Here is a 9,829-nt window from a genome sequence, read left to right on the forward strand (position 1 = left end):
GCTTTTCCGCTTAAAAGCGGAAAAGCTTTGTTTTTGGTCTGATTTTTTTTTATTTCTTTGTTATTTTTTCTTTTTGTTCCTCCTCAAATCCCATAGACTTTGTACTTGTTATATTCCCGCGGCATTTTGGACCTAAAACAAACTTGTATTCTCATGAAACTTACCCTATGTAAATGCTGGTTCTTGAGCATCATCCCTTTGCCCAATTGCAGACAGTTCTATCTGCTCCTGTACTGGTTCTTGATGAGCAGCATCCTTTGGCCCATTTGCAGACAGTTGTATCTGCTCCTGTACTGGTTCTTGAGCAGTACCTCTTGGCTCAATTGCAGACAGTTCTATCTGCTCCTGTACTGGTTCTTGATGAGCAGCATCCCTTTGCCCAATTGCAGACAGTTCTATCTCCGCCTGAACTGGTTCTTGATAAGCAGCATCCCTTAGCCCAATTGCAGACCGTTGTATCTGCTCCTGTACTGGTTCTTGAGCAGTACCTCTTGGCCCAATTGCAGACAGTTCTATCAGCTCCTGTACTGGTTCCATGGCTGCATCTCTTGGCCCATTTGCATATAACCCCCTCTGTTCCATCAATGCTTTTGGTCTTTTATATGTTTTATTGTTGCAGCAGCGAGCACGCGTTACGAAAGAGAATGCTTCAACTACAGCAGCACGATAGGTTGAGTTCGTTGCACTGTAGACAAGGGAATTGATAGCACTGTTGATTATATTCAAGATTGATACAGCTGCAGCCACTTTCAAATCAAAATATTGGGCAATACCTATGATTGTAAAGACAATCGTCATTAAATTACACAGAAAGAACACAGCAGTGTTAATGATCAGCATGCAGGCAACCTTGCCAAGTGGCTGTGGATGTTGCTGTGAAGCAGGTGTTGGCTTGCATAGCTTTATGACAATGTAGACATACAAAGATGCGGTGATTGTAAAAGTTGCTGCGAAGAATATCAGTGATGTAATGAAGTATATTAAGTAGCAAATCGCAATAGTTGGACTGTAGTCTGTGGCAAATTGTGGGTTGCTCAGAAGCGATGTAATCACTCCAAAAACCACTGATAGAACCCAAAGTCCTGCAGATATCTTGGCAGCCCTTGTTTTGCTGGCTGATGCCCGGAATTGTATCGGATGATGCACAGCTGAGAATCTTTCCACTGCCATGGCTGTCACAAAACAGAATGAAGCACAGCGCACCGTATGAATCACACATTTATATGTAAGTTTAACTACAATATCTTTTTCTGGAGACAGAGGTGTTAATGATGAAATTAGCGCACTAATAAGGGAAAGACAGTCAGCCACTGCCAGATTGGATAAGTAGACATTGAAGATTGTGTGCATTGACTTCACACGAACTGTGACAAAGAGGAAGATGAAGTTCAAGATGAGACCAAATGGTGAAACGATTTTAATAGAAAGGAACATTGTATCTCGAGTCTGCTGACCATTAGAGTCTATTTCATCCAATTCCTGTCGCCCGGGACCTATTGTTATAGTATATATGTCTTCCATGAATTCTTTCATCTCATGTGCATTCAACCACAGCTTACAGCTTTCTGATTAAAAGTCAAATTTGAGACCATTCAAGTTTGTTTGGTCTGATCATGCGCAGTAAATGAACAAATTCATCACTGGTATTCAGAAGGAAAGATGTGGCCTTGCCTGCATGTTTCGGTATAAAGTAATATTTGTATATGCCAAATGCTTTCTCTTTTGAAAATTTGTCTTTTTTTCTCTTTTAAAGAAAGTGAGTTTCGATGTCAAATTGTTATGAGGTTTTTATCCTTGGAATTATTTCTGGAAAGTACTGAAGAAAAAACAAAGCACTCATTCTAACACCCTGGATCTTAGTGCTAACAAAAGATGTGGAATTGAAGGATCGTTGTGTAGGCCTACTTATAGACCTATGCATTTTCAGTATCAGTTTATCATTGGTATAAAGGTGTTTGTCTTCTCTGTCTGAAAGCAAAAGAAAATTGTCTTCATTTACAGTTTTGTTCATTTTTCAAGTATTGCATGCAGCATTGCATTTTCTCATCTCCACTTTAAAGTAAGTATCAGTTGCCATGTCTTTGCCACCAGTCCACCAGCCAGCCACCCCTACCACAAACTTTGATCCTTCCGATTGCAAGACTTAACATTCCTTTTAGGTGTAAATTGGGATAACTCGGTGTTTTCAGGGATCATGTTTTTTAACTGCAAACCAAAAGCTATTGTGTAAATCCATTTCATTTAAAACTGTGAGGGGCACAACCGAATATTGAAACTTGCTTGTTTCCTATTTACTTGGCCAGTTAAGATATGTAAAACACATTTTCATCTGAAAATTATGTTCACTCATTCAGCACCTTTTTTTCTGTACACTTTTACATTTTGGTTTAGTGTCAAATTTCACAGAAATATATCCACTTAGGAGATGGATCATTCCATAAATTTGGGGATCCACTTTTTCCTGTCCCTGTTACATCACACATCTGTGATTTAATAATTCTGGATGCACTCTTCAATGCAGTCGTCCTCCAAGAGTGATTATGAATAGCAAATTACTTACTATTCTGAACAAATAAAACAGTGTTTGAAGTCGTTCTTCCTGATGTTCAAATGGCAAATTACAAGGTTCAGAGGTAACAGGGACAGGAGGAATGTCACACTTTGGACCCTACATTTATAGAGTGACTCCAAAAATCTGTACATGAAGTATAAGCTGTTATCAGAAAAATTGGTATAACTAAATTTAAAAAAATATACAAAAACCTACCATACATAGTTTCTCAAACTTCTTTACATAGTTTCACATTTGAACAGCATTGTATTCATACTGATATGTGTCTCTCTCTCTATTCCCCCCCCCCCCCCTCCAAATTTCTTCTTTGAATAAATTAATTTTCCCTTCTGACGTTTTGGTCCTTAGAGTCTCTTCCTGTGCTGACATGTACTAACTTTCCTAACTGCACTCAGGGAATATCAAGAATGACACACCCAAAATAGTAACAGACCAATCCTTTAAGCTCCCCTTAACCAATCACAGCTGTGATTAATTGCAATTTATGTGCACAAATTAAAGTCCAACATGCGTGCAAGTGCGTAAGACGCACGTAGCTGGAACATGCATTTGGCATTGGAGATAGGTGTACGCAATTTGTTGGCAATGGGTGCAGTGGGCGGTGCCTAATGGATCGGTCCATTCCAAATCAAAACAGGAGTGCACCCATCCCCTGTTATCACCTCAGTGCATACTATATAACACAACATGAGGCCGAGCCCTGAATGCCATGGTTGCAAAACTGAAGAAGTTCTGAAAATATTAATTAATTTTCTGCAAGTTCATTAGTAAATTTACACATCAAATTAGTATGACATTCTCTTGTCACTTTACAACTATCACTTAAAAGGAATCTCATCTACATTTATGAGCTACAGTTATGTATACATATTGACAAAATGTTGAAACAACCAATGTGTTTAGCATTGCTTTACTTTTCATTAACCAAGTGTGGTATCATTTTGTCATACTCTTGTGCCTGTGTGACCATCTTATCAAAAACAATTCTAGGTGCACGTTTGCCCCTTAAAACTGGATAATGTATGTAACACACAAAAAAAGTGAAAGCAAGTGTTGTCCATGAGGTAAACAAAGACTTTACGTGGGTTTTCAAACATTCATTAAAAGGGAATGTACATCATTGGCTTTTGCTATAATTTTCAGAAAATAACTATTTGAGGGGTTATTATAATAGACCAAATATTGTTACACTGACTGACATGCTTGAAATTTTGTGTTCGAAAATGCTGGAAACACCAAGAAAAACAAAAATGTTCATGAAGTCTGGTTCCTTGACTCCACTAAAGATGAAATGGATCAATTTATAGATGCCAGAAAATTGTACGGTAAGGCAACCAGTCTAGCTGGTCTGCACCCATTCATGAACATATAACCAATAACAAACAAAATTTGAAATGAAAACAAAAATGCAGGAATCTCATCTACATTTATGAGCTAGGGTTATATATACATATTGAAAAAATGTTGAAACAACCAGTGTTTTTAGCATTGCTTTACTTTTCATTAACCAAGTGTGGTATCATTTTGTCATACTCTTGTGCCTGTGTGACCAACTTATCAAAACAATTCTAGGTGCACGTTTGCCCCTTAAAACTGGATAATGTAACACACACAAAAAGTGAAAGCAAGTGTTGTCCATGAGGTAAACAAAGACTTTACGTGGGTTTTCAAACATTCATTAAAAAGGGAATGTACATCATTGGCTTTTGCTGTAATTTTCAGAGGGGTTATTATAATAGACCAAATATTGTTACACTGACATGCTTGAAGTTTTGTGTTCGAAAATGCTGGAAACACCAAGAAAAACAAAAATGTTCATGAAGTCTGGTTCCTTGACTCCACTAAAGATGAAATGGATCAATTTATAGATGCCAGAAAATTGTACGGTAAGGCAACCAGTCTAGCTGGTCTGCACCCATTCATGAACATATAACCAATAACAAACAAAATTTGAAATGAAAAAAAAAAAATGCTAAATTGGGAGCAGAAGTTGAAAAATAGTTAGGTTTTTCCAACGGTGGTCAGCCAACCACTGTTTGACATTTATGAAAAATACCACTTTTTTCTTGAAAATGACTTCACACCAGGTGCCATAATTTTACAGGATGCTTTAGACTGTCATTTTGGCGACATCCTAGTAAGGTATTTTGTAAAAATTGTGTAGTTTTGTTTTTCAATGTTTACAAATGTTATATATTCCCTTTAATATAAATACTCTCAGTTAAAGAGAGAAGGTGAACAAGTAATTAAAACAATATTAGATAAGAAATAACATGGTAAGGCCAAAACAAAAAAGTCGGTCTCTTGTCAAACCAAAGTTCCAGAACTGATGTGGCGATGCGTTTTTTGGGGACCAAAGACAGTGCTTTTTTTTTTCAAGCTCGGATTGTATAGCTGTCACATGACACAATACCAAATAAGAGTTTTCACTCCACAAACAACGGACATGGAAATATGTGGCATATGTCATGTATTTAGACACGCTTCAATTCACAATCACGATTGCCCATACATCGCCTGTCATTGTGTCGATACGTGTGTAGCTGACTAGCCGCCATTGTTGTTGATCAGCTGGCAGCAACTTCGTACCCATGGGCTGCTATCATTCATTCAACATCAACCTCGTACTGGATCTATCACTGGGTACGAGCTGCCCATGAACATTTGAGGCGGTGCAGCAATAAAGGGCGCTGTTGTAGCTAGCGCGGACAATTTTGAAGAAAAAAAACAACATGGATGTGCACGATCAAAATCGATGCACACTGACCAGATACCAACTTTTTTTTGTTGGCCCTTTATATATTTATAAAGTACATGTTATTGAAAAGTACATGTGAAGATGTCACATAATTTGCATATGCTATACACAAGTTGTATCTATTTCAATAGAAATACCACAAAATTAACCTCCACAAACAAAGAAAAAGTTGAAAAAGGTTGATTTTCGGGGGAAGAGTTTCCTTGTGTTTTCCCCCTAATATCAGGACTTCCAAGTTTTTTTCTTAAATCCAAGCCAGGCTCAGCAACTGTAAAAAATATTTAAAAAAAAAAAAATCAGAGAAAAAAAGGTGTGACATTATATTCAGTTTATGGCATTAAATGCTGTCTAGATCTGTTGTTGTCCAAAATGTACCAACGAAAGTCTCTAGTTCTGGATTACACACTTTATCAACTTTTGCATGGGAAAGTAAATGGCACTATTTGGGGTTTTTTTGGCAGAAGACCAATATAGGAATATGTAATAAGTTATTCAGTTGCAACTTTGATAGGAATTGTAATTCTGGTTAATTTTATTGATGAAGACCCGCATATTTCAGATGATTTGCACATTGTGGTGGAAAAACCGATGTATGCATTTTTGTTAACAAAAATAATGATTCTGTAAAAACTGATAAGGGAAGATTTCCAGTTTGTTGCTTTGCTTACCACATACTTGATCCCCCTTTCCTTAGCCCAATTGCAGACAGTTCTATCTGCCCCTGAACTGGTTCTTGAGCAGTATCCCTTGGCCAAATTGCAGACAGTTCTGTCTCCTCCTGTACTGGTTCTGGGGTCACGTACCTTCTCTCAGTTACAGACTTTTCTATCTGCTCTTGTTCAGGTTCTTGAGCAGCTTCCCTTGGCCCAATTCCAGACAGTTCTATCTGGTTCTGTATTGGTTCCTGAGCAGCGTCTCTTGGCCCAATTCCAGACAGTTCTAAATGGTCCTGTTCTGGTTCTTGAGCAACTTCCCTTGGCCCAATTGCAGACAGTTCTATCTGCTCCTGTACTGGTTCTTGAGCAGCATCCCTCAACCCAATTGCAGACAGTTCTATCTGGTCCTGTTCTGGTTCTTGAGCAGCATCCCTTGGCCCAATTGCAGACAGCTCTATCTTCTCCTGTTCTGGTTCTTGAGCAACTTCCCTTGACCCAATTGCAGGCCTTATCATGTGCACCTCTACTACTACTTGAGCTGGATCCCTTAGTCTCATCACAGACAGTTCTATCTGCTCTTGTTCAGGTTCTTTGGCTGCATCCCTTTGTCCATTTGCATGTAACCCCCTACGTTCCATCAATGGCTTTGACCTTGTTTTTCTTTTGTTGAAGCAGTGCGCAAGTTTTAAGAAAGAGAATGCTTCAACTACAGCAGCTCGATAGTTGGAGTTGGTGGCACTGTAGATCAGAGGATCAATAGAACTGTTGATCTGACTCAAGATGTTTGCAGCTATAACAATATTATAATGCGAATCTGAGGCAGGTTGCCTACTGTACCAGTTGTTACTGTAGCGTACAATACCCATAATTGCTGAGGTGATCATCATTGAATTGATCAGGAAGAAGACAGCAGTGTTAATGAGCAGCATGCAGATCACCTTGCCAAGTGGCTTTGGATGTTGCTGTGAAGCAGTTGTTGGACGGCTCAGCACTATCACAATGTAAATGTACAAAGATGCCGTGACTGCAAAAATTGCCAAATAAAATAGCAGAGATAGTATGAAATACATTAAGTAGCAAGTTAAAATCGTTGGAATGTCGTCTGTGACAAACCGTGGTTGGCTTAGAAATGATGTAATCACTCCAAAAACCACTGATAGAACCCAAAGTCCTGCAGATATCTTGGCAGCCCTCTTTTTGCTGGCTGAGGATCTGAATGTTATCGGATGATGCACAGCTGAGAATCTCTCCACTGCTATGGCTGTCACAAAACAGTAAGAGGCAGAACGCATTATTTGAACCACGAACACAGGTGTGAATAACCTTAAAATGTGTTGATCTTGATCCAGTGTTGATGAGGAAATAAGTGCAGTAATAAGGTAAAGAAAGTCAGCCACTGCCATATTGGATAAGTAGACATTGATGATTGTGTGCATTGACTTCACACGGACAGTGACAAAGAGAAAGATGAAGTTCAAGATGAGACCAAATGGTGGAATGATTTGAGCAGCAAGAAGCATTGTATCAAGGCGTTTTTGATCCTTATCAGATTCCATCGCTTCTATGTTCACCACACCACTGACTTCACACACTCAGTGTCAAAGAGGAAGATGAGGTTTAAGACAAGACCAATTGATGGAATGAACTTAGTTGCAAGGAGAAATGTATCAAATGCTTGCTGTTTCTGAATATCATCATCAAACAGCTCACGCCTCACTTTAACAGTAGTGTAATGGTTGTCTGTCGTGGAATCATTTAACTTGTTCACACTCTATCACAGCTTACAGCTTTCTGATATCCAATAAAATCCAGTCTCTTTAAGTCTGACTGGTCTATATGGTCCTGTATAGTTAGAAATAATATGTTTTCTTTCGCAGTGATGTTTGTACACCAGATTTTGTTTTCTTTTTAAATGTTTGCTGAAGCATAAGAGTTTGAGGTTTTTCTTTTTAATTGGACTTGTAGACCTGGGAATTATTTTCCAGCGACCATCTTATAGAGGAAGCTAAAAACTCAAAACATAAAAGAAATGATCTGCATATGAAAGGATCATGTGCTGTTTTTGAGTCCTTGTACTTTGGATATTTTCTCAGTTTCAGGTTATGGTTTTAATAAGAGTGTTTTTGTTGCTTGTCCGGAAATAAAAGTTAGTTTTCTTTTTGTGTTCATTTACCCACGTTTCCAGATGGTTATACTTTTCTATTTAGTTTTCAACTCATTGCGTGCTATGAGCAGTGTACTTTCTCATCTCCATTTTCCAGAAAGTCTATCAGTTTCATTTGTCCTCTATATTTATGATACTTGGGTTTTCATTTCTTTAAGATAAATACAAATTATTCCTTTCCTTTTTTTCTTGGCTTTTCTTAGTTTCGTTAATGAGGCCATATGACGGGGGAGTCAGTCAGTCAGTCATGGTGCCTTCCGCTTGCCAGCAGTGGGCAATCAGAGATCTCTGGCCTTGTCTGTTCTGTGCTGCTCTTACACATCCCTCATACGTCTTACCGCTCCACTCCAAGATGTATGTTGTCCACTTACATCTGGGGCGTCCTCTCTTTCATTTTTCTTACACCTTTCCGTCTATGTACAAATTATTAATTCTGAATCTGGTCATGTGTTTGGATTTGGATTTGAATCTTGTGCTTGACACCAATTTAATCAAATGACCAACAATTTTGAAATGATGCATAGGTTTAAACGTTTTTTTTTTCTTCAAAAGATATATCACTGAGTAGAATCTTGGAGGAACAATTTGAAACCTCTTCATAAGATGGAATTTTGCATCGGGGTGATGTAAATCAAATTAGATTTTGCCCTTCACCGACGTAAATAATAAACACTGTATACTCAGTGTGTTAACTCCTGAGTGAAAGTTGGAAAAAATCACTCGGGTGGGGCTCGAACCCACCGTTAGCTCGGTGGTCAAGTGGTAAGACATCTGCACTAGAAAGCAGGAGGTTGTGGGTTCGAGTCCCACCCGAGTGATTTTTTTCAACTTTCACTCAAACAAATTTAAAAAAATTTAAGGACATTTGAATTCCACATAATGATAACCTTGTTACATTGTAAGCACAATTGATGTGCAATCTTGTGCAATAGGTTTCACTTTTACCATGTTCAGCAAAGGTTTATTCAGCTGCATTTCTGCCGGAGGAGATGCAGAGGAGGGAAATTTGCAGTTTACCTAAATCCCCCCCCCCAAAAAAAATCAAGACGCAGTAAAACATAAATTCATATGGCCAATATGCATACATAATCAAATACATGTAATACAAAACTGTTTTGAAAGGATACTTTGTTCAGTACACAATATAAGAATTTAGGTTCTTCACTTGGTCAGTCAGACACCAAGCCAAATAGTTTGTAAGGAGATTGGCAATTAAGTTATAAATGTATAACCACAAATTTTCTTATCTCAATATAATGTTCACTCAGATCATGCAGCACTTTTCCTGTATGTATACATTTACACGTTTGGTTTAATGTGAAATTTCACAGACAAATTATTTGCACAGGAACTACCTTTACATGTAGTACCGTACTCTATTATCTAAAAAAAAAAAAAAGGCATAATTATCTGGAGCCCTTCTTAGATTAAAAAAAAAGAAAAAATCTTTCATAAACAGCATTGTATTCGTACTTGAATGTTTGTTTCACTCCCCTTACCTATAGATATCTTTTTCAAAGAAATGAATTTGCCCCCTCACTGTTTAGTCCTGGAAGAATCTCTTCCTGTGCTGACATTCATGACATTTGCCCCTCCCCACTTTTCCTAGCTGCCTTCATGGAATACCAAGATGGACACACTGAAACTGGTTATAGACTGATCCATTAAGCCCTGCCCCC

Source organism: Patiria miniata, unplaced genomic scaffold (genome assembly GCF_015706575.1).
Source record: "Patiria miniata isolate m_02_andy unplaced genomic scaffold, ASM1570657v1 HiC_scaffold_7, whole genome shotgun sequence".
NCBI classification, from domain to species: Eukaryota; Metazoa; Echinodermata; class Asteroidea; order Valvatida; family Asterinidae; genus Patiria; species Patiria miniata.